This window comes from Triticum dicoccoides, chromosome 5A, assembly GCF_002162155.2.
Source record: "Triticum dicoccoides isolate Atlit2015 ecotype Zavitan chromosome 5A, WEW_v2.0, whole genome shotgun sequence".
Taxonomy (NCBI): domain Eukaryota; kingdom Viridiplantae; phylum Streptophyta; class Magnoliopsida; order Poales; family Poaceae; genus Triticum; species Triticum dicoccoides.
The window spans coordinates 203,388,479-203,414,525 of NC_041388.1; positions in this window are offsets into that span (position 1 = coordinate 203,388,479).

Below are 26,047 nucleotides of genomic sequence, written 5' to 3' on the forward strand. Positions count from 1 at the left end.
CTCCTCCACTAGGGAGACACATTGACTTAGGTCTCCCTCTAGCTCAGAATCACTATTAGGATAATATTATGAGCATGAATCTGTAGGTGGAGAGTGTTTGGATAGCATTGCATCTAGACTTGATTTCAGTTCCTTAATGCCAAGTTTGACAACCATGGCATTGTTCTGCTTTATTCTTTTCATGCGCGCAAGCTCATAATCATTATGAAGCTGTTCAGAATCTGAGATTCATGAAAACATAAAAGGTAGTCAAATAATCTATGGAATGCATTGTGGATTCCACTCAAAGAGTGTCTCCCTGTAAACCCCTGCATATGCAAAGTTCACCCCCAACTGTGCTGACCAGACCACACACAGAAATAGAAACCTCTTATGTCTCTATTATAGGTAGACACACATTTCAGAACTAAAGTAGGAACATTAGAATCATATCAAATTCGTATTTGAAAAAATAAACTAAGGAATTATCAGTGGCACAATGTTTAGCTTCAAGGGTGGAGTGTTGGTAGTGCGACATAAAGCAAGTAGGCAGATTGTATTCCATGTAAAAGATCGTAGTCTATGTAAAAGCTGGAAATGACACTTTCTTTCTATACAATGCAATGCTCGTTGCCCACACATGATGGAAGAGATCACAAAGAGAAATACTATTCACTCATGTCTACGGTTCCAGTATTTTGAAACACGATGGCCTAAAAGAATATTGACAACAAATATGACAAGGCAAGCATAGATGTAGTGAATCAATCATTTACTTGTGAGCTTACTAGGACAGGTATGCAGAATTGTAACTGCAGTAAGAGACCGTCAAAAATCTTCAAGAAGTTTGTCTAGCACTTATTGTTTGCAACTAATCGAGCTAAATAATTGGATATCATATCGAATGAGTAAGAAAGACAAGTAAAATTGTCAACAAACCTGGCCTGCTGTAGTAATCTGGGTCAATCTCACTACGACCAATAATCCGAAATGACTAGTGTCTGTTCGTAGGGCTAGAATTTTGAAACCCTATGAACTTTACAGGTACAAAAGATTACTGAAATACACTTGAACCATTAAGTGTAGGTAGCACTCAGCACACAACAAACCCTAATGACAGTCCTGCCTAATGAGTAATGAATCAATTAGAAAATGGGTGATGAGGAGTGGCTGCTGAGTGTTGAGGACATATCTCAGGATAAATCGGGTTGGCTTAGTGGGTGTTGCACGCCTGAGCCCTGAATGGACTAGGAAGGTATGCACGGCGGCGCGCCCGGGCAGCGGTGATGCTGTTGGGCAAGCAGCTGCTGACCTCATTTTAGTCCTGCATATCCTCCTAGAGTAATGTTGTCCGGGGACGGCAAGTCACCGGCGAGGAAGGCGGCTGGGGGCAAGTACAGATCGGAAGCGCGTAGTAGAACAGAGGGGAATCGGAGCCTGGGCCGACCCAAAATCCCATGGTGGGCCACGGCCCACCATGGGCACCCTGTAGAGATACACACCCGAGCGGCGAACATGCAATTTCAAAACTAAATTAGGAACATTTAGCTGACCAATTTAACGACTTTGTTTTAATAATATCAAATTCGTATTTGAACAACTAAGCTTGTTTAGCTTGATGGGTGGAGCAGTGCTATTATGACACGTATAGTGAACATAAAAGGGGGAAACCCTAAGCATTTTTGTTGAGCAAAAGAGGGTTTCCCCTCCGATTTCTATTAAAGAAACCACCACGGAACCAACATGGTCAATTAAACCCTAAGCATGATCAATTAAACCATATTATGACTGTGCCATGGCAGATTCAAACCTGCAAATCGGGGAAATGCTATTTAGCATCCATTGTTTGCTCCGAACTAAGAACTAAATTCTAAGAGCTGAAAAGGAAGTACAGTAACCAAGTTACGATCTATTTTCTGGTTCAGGTCAAGAGTTGCGGAGATATGAAGTACCACCTCTCTTGTGGCGCCGTGTAGGCATCGGGGGTGCGATGGCTGTCTGTGGCGTTGAAGCAGATCTGCGACAGTAGACGGATGCATTTGGGGATAAGTCCCGTTACGGTGGAAGAGAAGGTCGTGTGAGCGGCCCCAGCAAAGAGGACGATGGCGCCGATGAAGCGAGAGGACGCGATGCAAGGCTCTTGGTCCGTTGTCGTGGATGAGAAACGTCCATCTCTAGCAGTGGACGACGCGGTCTTGTTAGGCGCTCCTCCATGGTGGAGGACGGTGGCGATGGATGGGATGGAGGATGGTGGCGATGGATGGGGTGGAGGACGGCGGCGACGGATGGGGTGGCGGACGAAGGAGACTGGTTTGGGGATGGTATTCTAGCGCGGACAGTGTATGAATGGGAAAATGGAGGGAGAGGTACGAGAAACCATGCGTTTGGGACACACTTTTCTCAAATATGGGAAAGTTATGAACTTAGCCCTAGTTTAAAATTTGGACGTCTCATCGGTTGGGGGTAGGACAGTAATCTCGCAAATATTTTTCCAAAGCGATTTCGGGCGAGGAGAGGGTGTTTTGGTGCACATGGTGTATGAATGGGGCTGACAGTTATGGCGGTTGTGTCACGTCTGAGTGAAGTTACAAACCTGCCCCTATTGAAAATATTTGCCTACATCGATTTCGGCCCAGTCGAGTTTGTTTTGCCGCCCACCGTGTATGAATGGGGAAATGGAGGGAGAAACAGAGGTCTTTCAGACGAGCTTGAATCAAATGTGTTTTGCCACCCATGTTTGGCGCCTACCATGTCAGAATGGGCTAGGAGGCGATTGTGTCACGTCTAATTGAAGTTACTAACCAACCCCCATTGAGAGAAGTGGAAATTGGGCCGATGGATTGTCCATGTAAGGGGTAGACCGTAATTTCCATCTCCCAAACACTTGGTTTCGGGCAGCCGACATGGGAGTGGACATTTTTCCATTTCTTTCAACTTTTGGGACAATAAGAATCCACGTTTACCATGGCAACTAATTTGAATCCATTTTGTATTTCTATACGTATCTTTATAAACCATTCTATGTGTTTTTATATATCTTCAAAAGCACGACTAAGATGGATTCCACTGTCATATATGAATATGATTTACAAATGCCAATACTCGAATTCAGAAGCTAGAATCTAGTTAAAGGTGAATTTGAATATTTGGAACACTTTATGTCCAACTCAAATGTCAAACGCGGCATAATGTGTACTCCCATTTAGATATGTACACATGCAATGTATCAAGATTCAAATACCGAATCAGTCAACCAATAATGTACAAAACTAACACACATATAAACACTTATAAATTATGTGGATCAATAATATCAACTAATATACATAAGCCAGACCGCTATACTTTTTTTGCTAGAAGAGCATCCATTTATTTAGCGAAGCTAGTATAAGATCTTGGACCTTTCCGATGCGTGCCACTTATGGTCCATCTATACTACTATTATTGCTGAATGCACATTCAGCCCGATTGACATATTTGTAGGTCTGGCACAGCAATCAAAATGAAATTCCTCCAAGCCTTATCAATTAATATAGACTTGTACTCAAATAAAATTACAAACCAAAAAACAAAAAACAATTATTAAATGATCTCTAAAACAAATGGTTTGACCGATTACATGAACAAAGAACACAAAGGTTATTCAACGATGGAAAGAACATTTCACCTATGATTTACCAAGTGGGAATTTAATTTCCTTTTTTCCTTCAGGACCTTAACAATGCGGTAAGTCTCAGCTTGCTTCGTTTTGAAATCCAACAAATATTTAATGGTTGTATTGAGTACTTCTTGTGATTGTGCTGTTTGCTTCCTCAACATGTCAACTTCATCTCTAAGTGCAGAAGCAGAATCTCTTTCTACCACTAGTTTAGTCTCTAGAGCATGTGTAGTTGACAAATTCATGATGCACGATTGGGCCGGTGCCACTACTGTGGGATGATACAACGTCCATGGGGACCTCGCTCTTTGATCATGGGCTAACCTATTTTGCCATTAAAGTTCCGATTGCATTCCGAAAAGTTGAAGTTAGCCAAACATCTAAACTGGTAGTTATAACAGCAAACCAGTTAAACAAACAAGGAAATAAAGAGTTTCAATTGGATGCTGAAAAGTAGTTATTAACATCATTGTAACCGGTTGTTACAGCAGCAAAGCAGTTAAACAAACAAGTTTAGCAAAAGGTACCTATTGTGGCATTGGAGTTTCTCTTGGATCCTGAATAGTTGAGTAGCTAGTAACGTGATTAGTGCAACCGATTGTAGCAGCAAAGCAGTTAAACAAACAAGTTTTGCAAAAGGAACCTGTTGTGGCATTGGAGTTTCTCTTGGATCCTGAAAAGTTGAGTAGTCAGTAACTTAATTACAGCAACAAGTTACAACAGCAAACCTGTTACACAAATATATTTTTGAAAATGTACCTGCTATGCAATTGGACTTCCAATTGGATCCTGAAAACTTGAAGTTGGTAAGATGATTACAACAACAATTTATAGCAGCAAACCAGGTAAACATGGAAGTTTCTGAAAACATACCTGTTGTGCCAACGAAGTTTCAGTTGGATCCTATAGACTTGAATGTTAGCAATCGATAAATAAAGTTTTGCAAGAGCCATAATAAACTAACATCAAACTAGTAAAACTAACTAGTTTTGGCAACATATTTAATTACACATGAACTTGTAAAACCAACAAGTTCTTGGCAACATATTAAAGTAACAAGTCGGTACCATTTACCGGCAACACAGACATACGTAAATTTCTTTGATGTAAGCAAAATGATTCCAAAACAGATATAAGTTAAAAACATGGTGTCCCTCATATAAACCTGACAGTTGTCTATCTATGAACATGCAAACATTACTAGTGCTACAAGTGATAACAGCAAACAAATTAAACAAACAGGGTATCAGAACGTAAATTACACGTGAATTTTGCTGCACCCTAGAAGTACATATGACCAGCTATCTACGTGCTTAAGTAGCTATTCAAGTTCAGGTAAACAGTTAATTCTTAACATTAAGTATCAAACACATAGATAGGCGCAGTCTATAGTAGGATTAATAGTCTATGGCATTATGTAATCAGTAGCAAACTAAATTAAGCCAAGCAACGTAATTGAACAACTTCGCAATAAGTGGCTAACTAAAATTCCGAGAAGCAGGTAACTGTACTTACGCTAGCTCTTTGTACGTGCACACTGCAACTTCTTTTTCGCTTACAAGGTTCTACGTAGGAGTCCGTGGCATCAATTGCTTGGATATGCAGTCCCAATACTTCTTTCTTTCCACAATGCATTGGTAAGTCGAATGGTTAATCTGGTAAGATTGTGCGTCCTTGATATGTTATATGAGGACATGTAGTCAGACTAGTTGTAGCCAAACACATCACACTGGCTTTTGCTGTATATTTCATGCGATTACATTTGGCATACCGAGATCTAAGCAATCTACAAGAGGATAAAAAACTGGCATCCTTCACATTATTGGTGAACTCAGTTCATAGAAACAAGCAATTCAACCATTTTGTGGGTAAATCAAAACCGCCACTGGAATATTTTCACTACCCCAATCATACACGCAAAAAGGGGCAAGGCCACCATAGGGGCTGGTATGGGCGGCCGCCTCGGGTGGCTGGAAAGTGTGCACCTAGTTTGAGTCGTCTAGGTTGGCCCAGGCTAGTTATGTTCGTCCCAAACGCACGAGCGGGCAATGTAAAAAATGAAGAAAAATGTTTCAATTTGGATGAGCCAATAACATAAGTGCAAGGTAGGCCCTATATAGCAGGCTCGTGGCCCAAACGAGCGCCTCCCATATTGATCGATAGCAGGAAGAATCCCAATTTGTTCCCTCCAGCCTCCACCTTGGTTCGCTCCTAACCTAGCCGCCGGTGGACAGACCAACACAGCACTTCCTCGCACCCTCGTTGGAGGGTGGTTGCCGGGCTTCAAGCGAATGGAAGGACAAGAAGATGAAGATCCAGCCCTGGGTGTAGCCTGCGTGGGAGGTAGCAGCGGCAGCATGGGCATGGCATTGAGCTTGCGCAAACGGACAGTCGCAGCTTGCAAGAGCAGCATGTGCAACGAGCTGGTACATCACATCCCTGATTATATCTAATTCAACTGTTCAATTTCTGGCCAATAGTTAAACCTTACGGTGTTGTGAAACTACTTGTATGTAGGGAATCTATGAGAAAATGAAACCAATTTCTGCTTATTTTATAACTCCCCCAATCAATACTGAACTGACTGAATCTGATGTATCTAATCAAGTTTCCGGTGCAAACATACAAGCTCATGTTATTCTTGAGCCTGAAGTGTCTAATGAACAGACCGCTAATGAAGTATTTGACGCAAACATTTTACATTCTCTTGGTGATGAACATATAGTGTCTAATGAGGGATCTAATGCAAGCATTTTGCAAGCTCCCATTGAAGGATTTAGTGTCTAATGATGATCTGCTATGTTGAGACAGACATAGAGATTTGTCGGCATTGATGACAAGCAAATTACAGTACATTTTCATGGCTTCAGGAAACGTCGAGGCCATCTACCAGAAAGTCCCCGTATTATGACAACGTAGCATAAATAGTTTTCTAATTTGTTGTTTTAAACTATTGGCAAAGTTGTGTAGGATAGATATATTGATATGCAGTTTGCACACTAGTTATAACTGCAATTACACTTTGATATTTTCAGCCAGAGAACAAATAATTAAAGCAGGTACAGACCATGTTAGTAGTCCTTGTACACCATGTTGCATTTTGTTTTTTTTGGTGCGTGCATCATTTAGTGTTTTATAATCTAAACTAGTTTGGATGATTAGCCGGTTTTCAAAGTGCATGTAGCTTCACATTTCTCAAGTAATGTTGATTTCCGGAGTGCAAGTGCCTTCGTATTTTTTAAGTTAAATGTTCGCCCATGGTAACTTGAATTCGTGGATCCGCCACATCACACAAATCATACACACAGACCAGTATGAATTAAATGAAATGCATGGACTTATGCTAGCTCGTTGTATAGGCTCACTGCAGCTCTGCTTGCGCTTGGGATGTTCCATGTACAAGTCCTTGTTACCACTTGCTTGGATGTGTAGGCCTTGTGCTCGTTGCATCCCCCTCTACATTTTTGACACAGCGAATGGTTGATCAAATAAGAGGAATCGACCTTGCTGTTGTACCGGAGGACAGATAATTACAAGGTTATACGGGTGTGCAGGATGTGTACCAGATTGCGAGGGGGACTCCAACCTTCGATTAATTTGTGTAGGCATTTATTCCGATGGGTTTAGATTATATTTCCGTATCATTCGGCCCACAACTACTCCGAACACCGTTGCAACCCCCGCACCTCCCCCAATTGATTTCCTTCTGGCTCGGTCATCACTCTCTCGCGCGTCATTTCTCGCCTGCAACGTCGCATCATGGTATTATTGCAAAAAACTCTGTTGTTCTCTTTAATTACTACAAATAAGCTACAAAACTACACACCGATAGTCCACCAGTCCACCTCCACCTGGAATGGAACGAATTTTGACCCAAAAATTGAAGTGCTACAAACTACACACCGAGAGGCCCACCTATCATGAAACAAATTTGGCATATACAAACTAAAAAATAAAGGACGAGAATCGACCATGCGACCAGGGCCTTCAAGCCGCACGTCAATAGGCAATATACGTAGAACATCAATGTTTGTTGTACCCCCCCTTTGTCCATATAATGTTTTTATATTACCACATCCTATTTAATGGATAACACGTAATATTATTTTTAGTACATTAGTGGGACCAGCTCGTTAGCACGTAGTACTATTCACCTTCACTTACTGGTGGGTTCCATGTGTGCTCTCTCTCTCTCCTCGGCTTCTGCGTTTAGACGCACGGGCAAACACAAAGAACTCGCAGGCGATGTTGCCGTTGACCATATCTGGACGCGTTCACAAGTTACGGCACCGGTTTCACATACTAGTAGTACGGGTTAATGTGTATGTGCAATGCACGTTAATTTGGAAGTATATTAAGTGCATGCGGATATTAAGTAGGATATTATTTGCGTGTTATTATGTGATTAGCACTATTTTTGGCATGAAATTAACTGCGTGCTAAACGTGTTGAGCGCTCGACATTGAAGCAGTCTAGGTCATTGGATGAGAAGGAATACATGTGGCTTCATGATGTTTTATATTTAATTTGATACGGCTCTAGCAGAACATTCAATCGATCAAACCATAGATTTTGTTCAGTCTGACTTTGACTTTACATTCATACGACGATCAATCTAAAACAAACGGAAATGGTAAACATTCGGATTTTAAGCATGGCAATCCAAACGTTTTTCATGGCAATTTTAGATTACGCGGCGGTGGCGGGGGCGTCTTGCGGTGGGAAGCAGCTCCTCTGTCGTGCTCTATGTGTCGTCGGGCCACTGACCGACAGTGACGGCGACGTCTTGCACCGTTGTTGGCGTACTCCTAGACGTTGGCCCTAGCTTCAAGGAAGGCCACAATGTTCTAGACTTCAGTCTCCAGGAGCGAGTCAACTGGCGGGAGGAGGCGACTGGCGTTGGTGCAAGAAAGCGGTCGACGACGACCATCCATGCGGTTGACGGGGGCACTGGCACCCGCACGGGGACAGGCGTTGGCAACGGCGTGGCGGAGACATTCGTGTGCACGGGCACCGGCATGGGCGCACATGTCAGTGCGCGTGTAGGTGCATGCGTTGGCAGGTGCACGGGTGCGTGAAAGTCGGCGGGGACCTCGTGGAACCCCAGGGCATCAAGCTCGGCGACAATGTGCGACTCCCAGCCCATCAATGCCACGGGGATGGACGCTGGCACAGTCGGGGCGATGGGAGCCAGAACAGGAGCGGGGACAAGCGCGGCGTCTTCCCGCAAGGCTGGTTCTAGCTCGTCCCAAAGCGCCATATGTTCTAGAGACTCTGGCTGGGTGTCTTCCTTAGGAAACTGGAAGACTAAGGGCAGACCATCGTGATGCGGCATGGCGTACGGTTAGGTCAGGCTGGTTGGAGGTAGATGATAGGAGAATCAGAGAGCAAGAGAGAAGATTGTAGCGATACCGGGTAGTGCGGGGTTGATTTTAAACTGCGGCACCGGCGACATTAAAAGTGGGAGAAGTTGGGACAAAGGTGTGTGGCGGAGCCTGGTCTAAGGGCTCGCCTCCCAGTGAGCCTGAGCAGCGGTCTGCTTGCACGCCTCCTGTCAGCTAGCGCAGCGGTCTACTCGCATGCCTCCCGTCGACTCACACGCTTGCCCGGACGGCACCTGTCATTGAGAAGAGGGACTCGTGGCGGCACGTAAACGCCCACGGTTTCAATAAATACCTTGGCTCCTCATTTGTGAAACTTCGCATAAGCATCCTGTCTCAAATCGAAGAAGAAATTTACGGAGGAATATTTGTGCCATATCACATGACCATGCTGAGTTTCATGAATTCTGGTCACTTTTGGATTTTCTGCAATTTAAAATCCAGGATTCGAAACAATATCATAACCTGCATCATGCAATAAATTTTCAAGCAATACATCTTTCCTGTTGTATTTCTTGAGAAAGGATTTGGTCAAACATTTTGCTTAGTTAGACTTCAGGCAAGTTATATATACAGAGTAAAAGGATAATCCCTGCGTACAAGTGCATTGCCTGATATATTAAGTCAAGTACTAGGCACGAACAAACGAGCTCAATTATGTGCTCATCCTGGTGTAGTACTACTATTAGTAGTACTAGGCAATGCAGTTGACGGGTGACCTTGGGTAGCGGCGACCGACGGAATTGAACTGTGCTCTGCACGATTTGTAACATTGTCTAGTTACTAAAGCATCCCTCCATTGTTCATCGGTAGTCACTATGGACCAGGGACATTAGAGGAATTTCCTAGGCCTGGATTTCTGGCCGCCAGATATTTCGACTCGGAACGCGGAGGCTCGACTGGTTGGGGTTGGCTAATGTGCGTACCACGCACGCCACCAGAAGGACACGAGCCCGTTTTTTAGGATCAACATGAGCCCGATTTTTTTCTTTTTTTTGAGGATCAACACGAGCCAGGGTCTGGCTGATAAGCCGCTGGGTCCTACCATTCAAGTATATGAAATGAATGTTTCAAATTGCCGAACGAACCTATGTGTATTACAATGCCCGTATTTTCCTTGCAAATAGTAATCTCAACGTGGTAATTGATTTATGATGAGTTCTTGAATTAGAGTGAGTTTGTGATATAGTGATCCCAACGTGGATTTCACATTTCATGGTATCCCTAGTAAGTTTTTCATTGAGAATTCAAATTTAAAAGATGAAGGGTATGGTGGTGATAAAACTTTGTATGTATCAAGCATATGACCACACACACACACGAACACAACAACAATCCAATAAGTATAGTGCATCTATTTTTCCAAACCATGCATGTATGACACGAATTCAAAAATAATTCTTCTGTTCCTAAATATTAGTCTTTTAGATATTTCAATAAGTGACTACATACAAAGCAAAATGATTGAATCTACACTCTAAAATATGTCTATATACATCCGTATGTGGCAGTCCATTTGAAATCTATAAAAAGTTTGATATTTAGGAACTAAGGGAGTAAAATGTAAGACATGCATGGTCCTCAATTCAATATTCAAAATGAACAAGAAACTAAAACATGAATATTAAGTCTAGTGCTACAGTACATGCAAATGTTGTGTTTAGGCCGAGCTATGTAGATTGTCGGGGGTTAACCCCTCGACCTTAGATAAAATTGTGAAGCTATGTTTATGATTGTTTAGATTATATTTGTCCCTACCCTCCCAAACAACGATTGGTTCTGCACCCCCTCCTCCCCGGGAGAATATCATGTGCCCCCACACCTTAGATGCTATATACTAATACAAGTTCCTTGGAGCTTGTAGATCTGAGATATAGTTGCTCCCAGGATGTCTTAATATTTTTACAGGAAACCTTGATGAGTTTAAGAATTGCACACAATTTGTACAAAACCTACTCAGATGCCCTTGGATCCCATATCCAACGACCACGAAGCTCGTATCACCGTAGCATCTAAGATGAAGGAGGACATCATATTCTCCTCTATGTAAGAATATCATGTGCTACCACACCTTAGATGCTTTGGTGATACAAGCTCTTCGGAGCCGTCAGATTTGTGACCCAACAACTCCTCGGTGGTTCGAATGTTTTTTTGCAGAAAATCCCCCAAAGAGTTCAGCCACTACTTACAAGCAGAAAGACTACTCAGATGCCATTGGATCTCAGATCAAACAACCTCGAAGCTCGTATCATCGTAACGTCCAAGCTGTGAGAGCACCTGATGTTTTCTTGCACGGGAGAATATGAGGTGCCCCCGCGCCATAGATTCTATGGTGATACGAGCTCACGAAGATCTAACGGCTGACAGTAGGAGGTTTGAATGTTTTTGCAATATACACCTGAGAGAGTTTGGGAATTGCACAGAAAGTATAAGTACTATGCATGTGGCATCTAATCACAGATCATATGACCTAGATGTGTGTATCACCGTATCGGCTAATTAAGCTACAGATAGCACCTAATATGAGCAACACGGAGCCGTTGGATCCAAGATGCAGCGGCACACACGAAGCCTAAATGTTTTATTTGCAGAAAAAACCTTGGAGAGTTTGGAAATTGCGCATAATTACAAAGACTACTCCCAAGCCATTGAATCTCCATAGCATCTAAGCTGCGGGGTGGATGTGATATTCTATGCCACTGTCATTTCTGTTCGTAAACTTTCAAAATACATGTAACTCATGCCGTCACTTGTCTAACCACGCAAAATGTTTGTTCAAAAAAACCATCCTACACTAAAATATCGGAACAACACACGGGGGTCCCACTTGTCATTGATCAAATTTGGACCTAAAACTAACAAATCTGAAAGACAAGATTCGAACTGGCAACCTGGACTACAAAGCGTAAGTCGATAGCCAGAAACAACAACGGTTGTTGGCTTTCTCCCATAACTTGATTTTATACAGTATTACGTTGAGTAGAGTAGAGGGAGTGCCTCATCAACACATGCATGACCGTTGACTCATTTACTAGTGGGTCCCAGGTCTGTGATCTCTCTCTCCTCTCCATCGTCTAACCTTTAGACGCACGGGCACACACGAAGAGCGGTGCTAGCTTGCCGTGGTGTTATTATAACTAAAAAAGCTTGGAAACTAGAAGAATTGCCTAGAACAAGAGACGTCGTGGCTGGTCGAGACGAAGTTGTGTGGCTAGTGGGGTGTTTTCGACCGACTAGCTGGGTCCCGAGGTCAAACCACAGGTACTATACATCTAATACAGTATATTTTTACAAGCACATTTTTCCTTTGTGCCGAGACGTGGCACACCCTACCGAGCGGTTTCGGGGCACTCCCTAGTGGTGCACGCATATATTCTTCCTTGCTAAGACATGGGACGCCCTACCGCGCGTTTTCTGTGTCCTCCTCGATCGTAGCACCGAAGCAAGTAAATGGTTCATCAAATCACGAAAGACCACCTTTCCCGTCGAGTACATCAGTGAAGCACGATGGCTAGCTAGTAGGGCTAGTGCAACCGATTAGCTAGGCCACCGCCACATTTGTTTTTTCACCCTTTTTTCTCCTTGCCTGCAGGTAAATTTAAATATCCACCGCAGCCTTGCTCTAGTCTTTTCGTGCGGTAGGCGCGGCAGGATTTTTCATTTTTTTGATTTGCGGGAGCACGCGCGGTGGGATTTTAAATTTCTTGCTTCCTCTCCCCATTGCTTCAACCTGGTGCCATGGCCGCGCAGAAGATCATGAAGTCTGAGGTGAGGCGCCTGACACAGGAGCTCGAGGCCAAGGATGCGGAGCTAAGGGCCAAGGATGTGGAGCTCTGTGAGCTTAAGGAGGAGAGGAGTGCCATGCACCTCCGTTATGTGCGGGAGTTCATGGAGCTTTAAAAGCGGCAGGCGTCCACCACAAAGATGCTCGAGGCATTGGCGGCGTTGCTATGGAAAGCGGGAGATATGATAGGCTGTCAGGGGAGCCGGCTGGACTGCGATTGGGGCAATCGTGATGAGGTCCAGGATCGCCTTATCCACTTGGTGGACCAAGTTGCCACGCACGTGTTGCGGCTGCGTGATGCCTACCGCCGTGCCAGCGCGACCATGCCGACCGTCGGGCTAAACCCGTTCGACCACCCCGTCAACTTCAATTAGCTGCGGCTTCCTGACCTGGTCTCCTTCTTCACCTATGTCTCCAAGGAGCTGAGCCGTCTCTGCATGATGGTGGGGGCAGAGCTGGACAAGTAGGGGTTGTGGGCTGCCGTCCCGTTGCCGGGCGAATCCTCTCAGGCTTCTGTCACCAGAATCCATTTGTGCCATTGGACGCCGTCTTTGACGAGCTGGCTCCTGTCTACCGGGAGTGGGCTCTGTGGGCTGTTGCACCCTGCATCACCAACGTCGTGCGCCTCGAGAAGCAGAGGGACTTAAGAGGTGTTTAGGCATCGTCTACATGGGCATGTCCATGTCTCGGCGGAACATGACCGTTGGATCAAACTAAGACAGTGCAGATAAGTCACGGTAGCACAAAGCGTGTGGGTGTGTTCGGTTGCATTCTCATCTCAATATAGTTATTCCCTATTCATGTATTTCTATTAACCTACTAGTGTGGACTCATGCACCCTTCATGCACTCTGCCAAACACCCAAAAGTGAGTTGAGATGGGAACTTTTACTCTGCAGCCATCTGACTTCAAATAGTCAAATCTTTGTGCATATGTGTCATCCCTGGATCGGTAATGCAGACACACACAGTACTTCAAAGGATTTATAATAGAGTAGCAATCACACACTTATTACATCCATAGTCTCAAGAGAGAACTTAATACAATAATATGGCTTAAGGCCATCTAAATAAGATAACAGCGGAAGCCTTGGAAGATAAAGTGAGTCCATCAACTCCAACGGCATAGCTGAGTGCACGACAAATGACCTAGCGCACCTTACTCTTTGTTTGAAAAGTCTGCAACGTGATATGTTGCATCCCGAAATGGGTAATCACATGGAATATGCTGGCAAGATAACACACTAGAGCAATGAACAAGTAAATGCCATCACTACATGCATATATGGCTGGTGGAGCCTCTATGGTTATAATGTTTTTGTGAAAAGCCAATTTTTCCCTACAACAAAGGAATATATTTTATTTAACTATCACGGTAGTTTGATAAACACTGAGAATGGTAACCCCATCTCAATCCCAATTAAATAGTAGTTAACAACCCAACAAATTAATATAGAGTGATGAGATCAACATGATAATTCAAGAACCAGATACTCAAGATCTCCATAACCGGGGACATGGCTAATCATGATTAGTTTGTACACTCTGCAGAGGTTTGCGTACTTTTCCCTACAAGGCTCGATCTCCTCCATTGGATTTCTCGCACTACATGGTGTTTGAGAAACGGATGACAGAGACACAGTCTTTCAGAAGCATTAACTCTTTACTATGGGTAGAAAGTTACACCTACTTTCCCCTAAATCTGCTAGCCTACCACTGAAAGAGGTCATGCAATATACTCAACTATGCTAGAGCCCATAATAGCTTGTGGCTGCACACATAAGTTTCTAGCATGAATAATCTTATGACCCCTTTGAGCCTGTGTGGCGAACCAAAAGACAACACTAGTATATCCCTAGGTACCCGCAACCAATCCACCCAGATGTGTATTTAAGTAGCCACCTTAATTTTAACCATTAATTAACAATCTCACATCTGTCATGGATCACACAAACCAAACCACGTCTACAAGCATAGCATGGCAACCTGAGCATAACGTAGAAGTAACTCCCAGTGGTTTGATGATAAAAGGGCAATAGGTTCTACCTCATCATCTACTTCCCAAACCCACATGTTAAGAGATCCTACTCATGTAATGTTTGAGGATTGTAGCTAATGCATAAAAACTGGGTAATAAATAAGTATGATCAAAGTGTTACTTGCCTTGTTGATGATCTGCAAACCCTAGAGACCCGTAGTAGCACACTTCGCACTCCGGAAATTCTATCACAAACAAACAATAGCATACATAAGCACTCAAGCATAGACACAAGGGTAAAATTCAAATAAGAAGATCCAATCTGAAAGTTCAACTGAAAAGCTTCGATTTGGAAAAAGAATCGATCAAATCGGAGCTCCCGAACTGAAACTACGGCCAAAAGAACTTCGAATTCAAAACTACTTGAAACCAAATTTTAAATTGTCAAAACCATGTTCAAGTTGATTAACTGGAAAGAGGGCTTTGAGACGAAGATTTTGGCGCTGGTTTCACTGGATTTGAACGACTAGTTAAAAAGTTGCGAGGGTTTGAAGATCAGGGGCTAATCTGCGATATATGTAATCACGGATATGTCCCTGGCGAAAAATAAACAGAAAAAGAAAAATCTATCAGACGAGCATCCGCTAACAGAGGCTAACAAACGAAATTATTCAGTAACAGAACCAAACGAACGATTTTTTGTAAAATAACCTAACAGAAGAAAACCGAGGAAAACTGATCATAATAAAAAACCGATCTAGGGTTTTAAAGAAAAAACCGAGCGGTTTATACCTAAAACACAAAAAACGGCGGTGACTCGGAATTCCGGCGAGGCGGGGCTCCGGCGAGGCAGTGACGTCGGCGCGGGGCGGCGGGGCAGTGGAACGACACGGGCAACGGCGCGCAGCGGCGGAGGTAGCGCGCGGGCGGCTGCGGCGGCAGCGGGGGGCGGCGCGGGGCGGCGGCTGCGGTGGCGCTGGTGGCAGGGCTGGCGATGTGGGGGAGAGGGCGGCGGCGGCGGGGTTTGTAAAGAGGGGGTGTGGGTGGCTTGGGGGAGCGGCTGGCGGCGACGGAGTCCGAGCGGGACACGGCAGCGGCGGCGGTGCAGCTCGGGACTCCATCCCGAGTCGGAGCGGTAGGTGGTGCGGGGTGCTAGGCCGGCCCCGCTCGGCTGGGGCGCTGGCCCAGTCAGGCGACCGTTTATTTTTTTATTTTTATTTTTAAATAAATTCCGCTGAAAGGGAAACATTCTAAATAAATATAATTTTTATTCTAAAAATGCCAAAAACAATTTTCACCGTAAAAAAAGGGCAACCTGGTGCATGTAGCTCCCGCTTGCGCAGGGTCCAGGGAAGGGTCCGACCACTTTGGGTCTATAGTACGCAGCCTTTCCCTACATTTCTGTAAGAGGCTGTTTCCAAGACTTGAACCCATGACCTCATGGTCACAAGGCAGCAGCTTTACCACTGCGCCAAGGCTCCCCTTCTAAACAATTTTCACCGTCTAAATAAAAATTTAGAACACTGTGAACATTTTTCTGGCCTAAAAATGCAATTTTAAAAAAAATGCATATTTTCTAATTCAAATAAAATAGCAATAAAATCCCAAATAAAATATTTATTTAATTTTAACATTTTTCCTCCAATATTTATTTTATTTTGGTGAAGTCATTTTATCTCCTCTCATTTATTTTGATATTTTAAATATTTCAAAGAGAAAAATATTAAAACCAAAATGATCCTCTTTTCAAATTTGAGAAAATTTCAAATATGAAAATAGTGAAATCCCCAACTCTCTCCGTGGGTCCTTGAGTTGCTTAGGATTTCTAGGATCACCAAGGAGGAGCAAATAAAATATGGTATGCATATGATGACCTATGTATAACATTCCAAATTGAAAATTTGGGATGATACAAACCTACCCCCCTTAAGATGAATCTCGCCCTCGAGATTTGGGTTGGCTAGAAAATAAGTGTGGGTGGACTTTCCGTAGATCATCCTCTCGTTCCCAGGTGGCTTCATCCTCGGTATGGTGGCTCCACTGAACTTTGCGAAACTTGATAACCTTGCTGCACGTAACTCGGATGGAGAACTCAAGAATTTTAAAAGGTTTCTCCTCATAGGTCAAATCACTATCCAACTGAATTGCTTGCAGGGGCACTGTATCTCTTAGAGGAATATCGGCCATCTCTACATGGCACTTCTTCAACTGGGAAACGTGAAACACATCATGAAATCCTGACAGTCCTTCGGGTAACACCAACTTGTAGGCAACTTCTCCCATACATTCCAAAACACGGTATCGTCCTACAAATCTCGGGGCTAACTTTCCCTTAACTCCGAAATGTTTAACTCCTCAGAGAGGTGACACATGAAGATATGCTTTGTCTCCGATTTCATAAACTACCTCCTTGCGTTTCGAGTCTGCATAACTGTTCTACCTTGACTGAGCTACCTTCAGTCTATCGCGAATCAACTTAACCTTCTCTTCGGATTCTTTGATCAAATCCGGTCCAAACAACTGACGGTCGCCAACTTCATCCCACATCAACGGTGTCCTGCACCTCCTTCCATACAGGGCTTCAAAAGGTGCCATCTTCAAACTGGCTTGGTAACTGTTGTTGTATGAGAACTCCATGTAAGGCAAATTATCATCCCAACTAGATCCATAATCTAGTCCACAAGCTCTCAACATGTCCTCCAGAATCTGATTGACTCTCTCAGTCTGTCCATCAGTCTGTGGATGAAAGGCTGTACTGAACTCTAACCTGGTACCCAAAGTCTGGTGCAGCTGATGCTAAAACTTTGAAGTAAACCGTGTTCCTCTATATGATACGATGGTCCTCGAAACTCCATGCAGACATACAATCCTGGTAATATATATCTTGGCCAACTTCGCACTTGTAGAGGTGGTTTTCACTGGGATAAAGTGAGCCACTTTGCTCAAACGATCCACTACTACCCAAATAGAATAATATCCTGACCGGGTCCTAGGTAATCAGGTGATGAAATCCATGCCAAGCTTGTCCCACTTTCATTCGGGTATCGGCATAGGCTGCAGTAATCCTGCTGGTTTCTGATGATCTGCCTTCACTCTCTGACATACATCACATACGGCTACATACTCTACGATATCCTTCTTCATACCAGTCCACCAGAAACGCTCCTTTAAATCCAAATACATCTTGGTGTTTCCGGGAGTATGGCGAGTCATGAGCTTCCTGAAGTATTAACTTCCTGATCTCTGCATTATTGGGTACATAAACACGGTCCTCAAACCACAAAGTGTCATTCTCATCCTCACGAAAACTTTTGGCTTTTCCTTTTCTCATTTTCTCCTTTATCTCAGCAATTTCCTTGTCATCCTTCTAAGCTTCTCGAATCTTTCCCAGTATTGTGGACTGAACCTCCATTTCTGCAACAAAATCTCTAGGGACTATCTCCAAACGAAGCTCCCTGAGACCTTCGGCTAACTCCTTTGGTCATCCTCCGCTCACAAGGGTATTGGCATAACTCTTCTGGCTCAAAGCGTCTGCTACAACATTGGCATTGTCTAGATGACAACTTCATATCATAATCTTTTATAAGCACCAACCATCTCCTTTGCTTGAGATTCAGCTCCTTCTGCGTGAAAATGTACTTCAAAATTTTGTGATCCATGTACACATCACATCAATTTCCAATAAGAAAGTGTCTCCAAGTCTTGAGTGCATGAACTACAGCTGCTAACTCCATGTCATGTGTGGCATAATTCAACTCATGCAGTTGAAGCTGACATGAGGCGTATGAAACAACTTTACCGTCTTGCATAAGTACACCTCCAAGTCCTAAGCGAGAAGCGTCGGAATACACTTGGAAATCCTTGCGTATATCCGGCAGAATCAGCACTGGGGCTATAACCAAACATTTCTTCAACTCCTGAAAACTTGCCTCACATTCATCTATCCATTTGAACTTGGTGTCCTTCTTCAACAACTCCATCATAGGCTTCGCAATCTTGGAAAAATTCTCAACGAATCTCCGATAGTATCCCGCGAGTCCCAGAAAACTACTGATCTCTCCTACTGAGGTGGGTGCTAGCCCATCAGTGACTGACTGAACCTTGGTAGGTTCTACTGCTATACGTTCTCTTGATATAACATGTCCAAGAAATCCCACTTCCTTCAACCAAAACTCACATTTGCTGAACTTAGCATACAACTGATGTTCTCTGAGCTTCTCGAGAACTAAATGAAAATGCTCCTTGTGTTCCTCTTCATTCTTTGAGTATACCAAAATATCATCAATGAACACCACTACAAACTTATCCAAAAACTCCATGAACACCTTATTCATCATACTCATGAAATAGGTAGGGGCATTTGTCAATCCAAATGACATAACTGTATACTCATATAGCCCGTACCTTGTGGTGAAGGTTGTCTTAGGTATATCCTATTCTCGGATCTTCAAATGGTGGTATCCTGATTGCAGATCGATCTTGGAGAATACTTTAGCTCCTTGCAGCTGGTCAAATAAATCATTGATCATCGGCAGTGGGTACTTGTTCTTGATCATTACTTCATTCAATGCACGATAATCAACAACCATTCTCAAAGATCCATCCTTCTTCGCAACCAAGAGCACTGGGGCTCCCCATGGTGATGAACTTCGTCGAATGTAACCTTTCTCCAATAACTCCTTAATCTGCTTCTTAATCTCCTCGAGATCATTTGCGGGCATCCGGTATGGTCTCTTCGATATTGGTCCGGTGCCTAGCAATAGCTCTATCAAAAACTCAATGTCTCGATCCAGCGGAATTCCTGGTAGTTCCTCTGGAAATACATCTGGGTAATCCTTCACTACAGGCACTTCCTCCTGAACAACTCCTGAGAGGGAATTTACTTGGGTCCTCCTGGGCGCATGCCAAGATACATACTTAATCCTTTTTCCCTCCGGGGTGGTGAGCAGAATTGACATACTGGCGCAATCGATGTTTCCTCCATACATCAATAGCCAATCCATTCCTACTATCACATACAATCCTTGTGACTCTAGAATTATTAAGTCTGAGGGAAAACATGCCAACCTATGGTCAATGGCACCTGAAAACATCCTTGGCTTGCCATATACTCCGCTCCTTGCGAGCTTACTAACATAGGTGTCCTAAGAACATTGGTCGGCAACTTATATTTATCCACAAATCCCCTTGATATGTATGAATGCGATGCACCAGTATCAAAAAGAACGATTGCAGTAAATGACTTAACCAAAAACTTACCTATAACTTCATCTGGCTGCTCTTGAACCTCCTCCACGTTCACGTGGTTCACTTGTCCCCTGTTGAAAGGGTTGGGCTTCTTCCTAGAGCTTCCGTTGCCATTTCCATTCTTTGCTTCAGGACACTCATTGGCATAATGTCCAGTCTTCCCGCACTTGAAACAAGTAATGTGACTTTGGTCCTTCTTGGCAGGTGTGGCTGGGTTAGAGCGGTTCTGATTGCTACCTGCTCCATTCCCATTTCCATTCTTGGGGCCACTGTGTGTGAACTTGCTCTGTTGTGCGTGTGGCCTCCATGGTTATGGGTATATCCTCCTGAGTTCGGGGTAAAATGAGGCTTCTACTGAGCTCCTGAATTGTACTTCCCTTGTCCATACTTCCTTTTGCGGCTCTCAATCTGCTGCTACTTCCCTTCAATCATAAGAGCCTTGTCTACCAACACCTGGTAGTTGTTAAATGTTGCCACCATTAACTGCATACTCATCTCATCATTCAGCCCTTTCATAAATTTCTCCTGCTTCGCGGCATCTGGGGCCACATAATCTGGGGCATAATGGGCTAACTTACTAAACTCATCCACGTACTGCACCATAGTACGGTTTCCCTCGCGTAAGTTGCGAAACTCGCGCTTCTTCATGTTCATTGCTCCCGTAGAGACATGGGCTGTGCGAAATGCTTGCTGAAACTGATCCGATGTGACATTAGCTATGGGAAAAGTGGTTGCGTAATTCTCCCACAATGAGGCTGCGGGTCCATCCAATTGATGTGCGACAAAATGCACCTTCTGTGCATCTGTGCAACCTGCGGTGGTCAGCTCCCTTCCAATCCTACGAAGCCAGTCATCAGCAACTATTGGCTCGATGCTATTGGAAAACACCGGCGGTTGCAACCTCAGAAAATGGGCTAAGTTGTAAAGTAGTAGTGGTGGCAGTGGGTTGTTGTTGTTGTTGCCTTGGTTCTGAAATCGTAGCTGCATCAAGGCATTCTGTTGTTGGATCAACTGAGTGAGCTCCGGTGGAATGACAAATCCATGGTGACATCTCGGAGGCATCTGACGGGTTTAGAGGGGAGAGATTAGAATAGAGTGAGGTCTAGTGAGAAGGCACTACCCATATGCACATGATACAAACACATTCATATCACACCACTCAATTCAAACAAGGGCATACAAACAATCTAACTACCGTTACAGAAGTCCTCGAACTACTACTATATACATGGGGGAATATTACTGATAATGTGGTGGTCGACTAGAAATTTTGACCGGTGGAAGACTCCATGATATCCGCTCCAGCTTCATCTTCATAGTTATCATCACTACTGTCGCGGTCGGAGTCGGTGTTGTCGATGATGATGTAGTCCTTGGGATGGTCGTCATCTCCTCCTGGCGCGGGGTTTCCCATGAATACTCCTAGCTTCCTCGTCAGGTCATCATTTTTCTCCACTAGTATTGTGATTTCCTCCTCATATCCGTCGCGTGTAGACTTGAGTTCCTCTTCAAGCTCCATGTTCCTAGTCATCAACTTCTTCAGATCTATCATGCTTGTGCACATCTGGTTCTCCTGGCGACGAATGTGCTGGTTTAACTCCTGGATGAAAGCTGCAATGGACCTGTCCCTCTTGGTGCTGATCATCTCCCATTGCTCATCTCGGCGCCCACATATCTGGTAGATGGTGTCCTTAAGACCCCTCTGATAAACTTCGCTGATGCGTCCCATGGCGATGTGAGCTGCCATGCTCTTTCCTAGACTCCAGGTTGGTGGATCAAAGCAAAACTCTATGGGCTCAGTAACTCGCGTGAATGTCCTTCTTGGAACTTGAACTCGAATCATCCAACGATCCTCTTCTAGTAAAGTGGCGGTGTAGGTCCCGGTGAAGCTTGGTATTCCGATGTTTAGGTACCTAGTGACTTCCTTCAAGTGTCACCCAAAAGGCGTGTCTTCATCCGGTTGTGCAAACTTGTTCCTTGAGTCCGCCATCCTATAGAGTGGAAAACGGAGAGGAGTCAAAATGAGTAGAGAAGAGTGACCTATGGCTTATCTGAGTGGTCGTGTCCTATAGTCAGTGTGTGCTCTGATACCATCTTGTAGCAATCTGACTTCAAACAGTCAAATCTCTGTGCACACGTGTCATCCCTAGATTGGTAATGCTGACACACACAACACTTCGAAGGATTTATAACAGAGTAGAAATCACACACTTATTACATCGATAGTCTCAAGAGAGAACTTAATACAATAATATGGCTTAAGGCCATCTAAATAAGATAACAGCAGAAGGCATGGAAGATAAAGTGAGTCCGTCAACTCCAACGGCATAGCTGAGTGCACGACAAACGACCTAGCGCACCTTACTCTTCGTCTAATAAGTCTGCAACAGGATAAGTTGCAGCCCGAAACGGGTCAGCACATGGAATATGCTGGAAAGGTAACACAATAGAGCAATGAACAAGTAAATGCCATCACTACATGCATATATGGCTGGTGGAAGCTCTATGGTTATAATGTTTATGCGAAAAGCCAATTTTTTCCTACAACAAAGGAATATATTTTATTTGACTATCATGGTAGTTGATAGACATTGAGAATGGTAACCCCATCTCTATCCCAATTGAACGTAGTTAACAACCCAACAATAGAGCAATGATATCAACACGATAATCAAGAACCAGATACTCAAGATCTCCATAACCGGGGACACGGCTAATCATGATTAGTTTCTACACTCTGTAGAGGGTTGCGCACTTTTCCCCACGAGACTCGATATCCTCCATTGGATTTCTCGCACTACATGGTGTTTGAGAAACGGATGACCGAGACACAGTCTTTCAGAGGCATTAACTCTTTACTCTGGGTAGACAGTTACACCTACATTCCCCTACATCTGCTAGCCTACCACTGAAAGAGGTCATGCAACATACTCAACTATGCTAGAGCCCATAGTAGCTTGTGGCTGCACACGGAAGTTTCTACCATGAATAATATCATGATCCCTTTGAGCAAGGGTGGCGAACCAAAAGACAACATTGGTATATCCCCAGGTGTCCGCAACCAATCCACCTAGATGTGTATTTAAGAAGCCACCTTAAGTTAACCATTAATTAGAAATCCCACATCTGTCATGGATCACTCAAACCAAACCACGTCTACGAGCATAGCATGGCAACCTGAGCATAACGTCGCATGTATCCAACCGAGTTCTAGCTCATCTTGCTGCCATTTTTTTATCTCCTTGCACAAATCTCCATTCACAAAATTGCTTTGGGGGATTGTTCTTCGGTATGTGACTCCTCCAATGGTCCAATTAGTTTTTGTTCTAGTGCTTTATTTATTGAAATTTTTTGCTGCTTAGGTGACCCTGTTCTTGAGCTTGCATGTGAAATTTATGTGGTCAAAAGTAGTTTTAATGCATGATATAACCTCTAGGCACTTGTAGGAGTAGTTGCTATCAATTTTGTTGAGTTTGGTTCACTTTTATTTTAAGTTACTAAAAATTCCAGGAATTTTTCAGAGGAAGAAATTTGTTTAGGAAAATGTACCAAGGTGGTTCCTCAAGGAAGCAAGGCCCAAGGCCCGCAATACGCGAGCCAGACAATGAACTACCAAGGGAGGCTCAAGTGCGGCCTTGTGAATGGCTATCAGAGGATTTCATGGTCCAGATAGGCATCAAGGAAGAATTTGACGCATATGTGCGTAACGCCGATCTTGAGAGCTTCGAGTCAGATAAGTGTCGGCAATACCTCTATTTAACTGATTCATTTGTGAGAAGGTTTAAATGTACATGCTCGCGCAATTCTCACAATGTCCTATATGATCTTTATGATAAATCTTATACCATGGACTCAGAAGATTTTATTACAGCTTGTAAACTCCCACAGTGGGGTAGTGCTAGTTAACCTCGCAAATCTGAATTTAAAGAATTTCTTTCTAGAATCACTATGGGGGAATCTAGAGAACTAACACAAGCTACCATAGGGAGCATTCATTTTCTTGCCATAAATTATTTTGCTCTGTTCGGGGGTAGATGCATTAACGGTAAGGATGAGGCATGTCACATGTGTGTTTCCGATCTTAGTTTTCTCAGTAGTGTTGTATTAGGAGATAAACAATACAACTTGGGGGCTATTGTTGCACGTAGGTTGCATCTTAATGTTTTAACTGGAGATTTGTTTGGTGAAATTTATGCAACTCCTGTAGCTAACCTTCTTGGTATACCCATACGGGGGGATGATATTGAGTTGCCTCCTGCTTATCTAGATTATAATGCCATGGTTCGTCATCAGTTTTTTGAGAGGAATGATCAGTTCCTCAAGTACCGACTAATCTTTGCCAGACGGCACACCGTCCATGTTGCTCTCCCTGCTCCTACTTTCTTTGATTTTCAGACAAAAGGGAGATATGTTATAAACAGGGAGGATGCGAACGAGTATGATAGGAGGACGGAGGCAACTCGCCTCCAAGCTGCAGCTCATGAGGCAATTGCCGCTGCATCTCAGTACGACCCCAGCTACAGCTTTGATCCATGGGCATCCACCAACTTAGGGCAAAAGCCTAAGCTTGGGGGTTACGTATTTCTCACCGACATTACATTCATGTTCACACACTCATGCCAATTGTTGATGCTCATACTTTTTCATTGTAATATCCATGCAAGTTTATTTTCATTTTCACCTTTCTTCTGTGTGTTAGAAAAACGTTAAGAAAAACCAAAATAATTAGTTTTAGCTTTTAAGTAGTTTACTTTCCATGCTTGTAGTAGTAGTATTAAAAAGAAAACCCAAGAAGATTTCTCGTTCTTCTTTTGCGTGTTGGTAGCTTTCCCGTGTAAATAGTTTTGTTTCTTTTCTTTTTCTTTGGGGGTCGAGAGGAGAAGACCATAATGAAAATGTTAAGTGGCTCACATATGCATTATTGTTGATCTAATAGAGAGCCCATATTACCTTGTCTTCTCTCTTGAATTGAATGTTTGTAGATTCCAGCTTAGTCCAATGCACGTGCACTATTATTATTATCCACACTATTCGGTCGTGCAAGTGAAAGGCAATAATGACGATATATGATGAACTGGTTGAGATGAGAAAAGCTGGTATGAACTCGACCTCTCTTGTTTTTCTAAATATGATTAGTTTATCGTTCCAGATTCATCCTATTATGAATGAAACATGTTTGCAATGAAAATTAGAGATTATAGTTGCTTATGCCATGCTTAATTTGCTAGGAGTTTATAATGGTTTACCTTGCGTGCCAGCATGCTATTAAAATGGTTGTGATGTGGTATGATGGGGTGGTATCCTCCTTTGAATGATTCGAGTGGCTTGACTTGGCACATGTTCATGCATGTAGTTGAAACAAAATCAACATAGCCTCCATGATATTTATGTTAATGGTGAATTATATCCTACCCATGCTTGCATTTAGTGTTGATTAATTTCAATACATGTTCATGACTGTTGTCACTCTCTAGCTGGTCGCTTCCCAGTCTCTTTCTAGCCTTCACTTGTACTAAGCGGGAATATTGCTTGTGCATCCAATCCCATAAACCCCAAAGTTATTCCATATGAGTCCACCATACCTTCCTATATATGGTATCTACCTGCCGTTCCAAGTAAATTTGTATGTGCCAAACTCTAAACCTTCAAACAAACATTCTGTTTTGTATGCTCGAATAGCTCATGTATTAACTAGGGATGTCTGTATCATCCATGCTAGGCGGGTTATTCTCAAGAGGAGTGGACTCCGCTCCTCACTCACGAGAAAATGGCTGGTCACCAGGATGCCCAGTCCCATGCACAAATCAAATCAAAATAATTGCAAACCAAACTCCCCCAGGATTGTTGTTAGTTGGAGGCACCCGTTGTTTCGGGCAAGCCATGGATTGATGCTTCTTGGTGGTGGGGAGTATAAACTTTACCATTCTGCTTGGGAACCGCCTATAATGTGTGTAGCATGGAAGATATCGAGATCTCTCCGTTGTTACGTTGACAATGAAAGTATACCACTTAAAATATTAT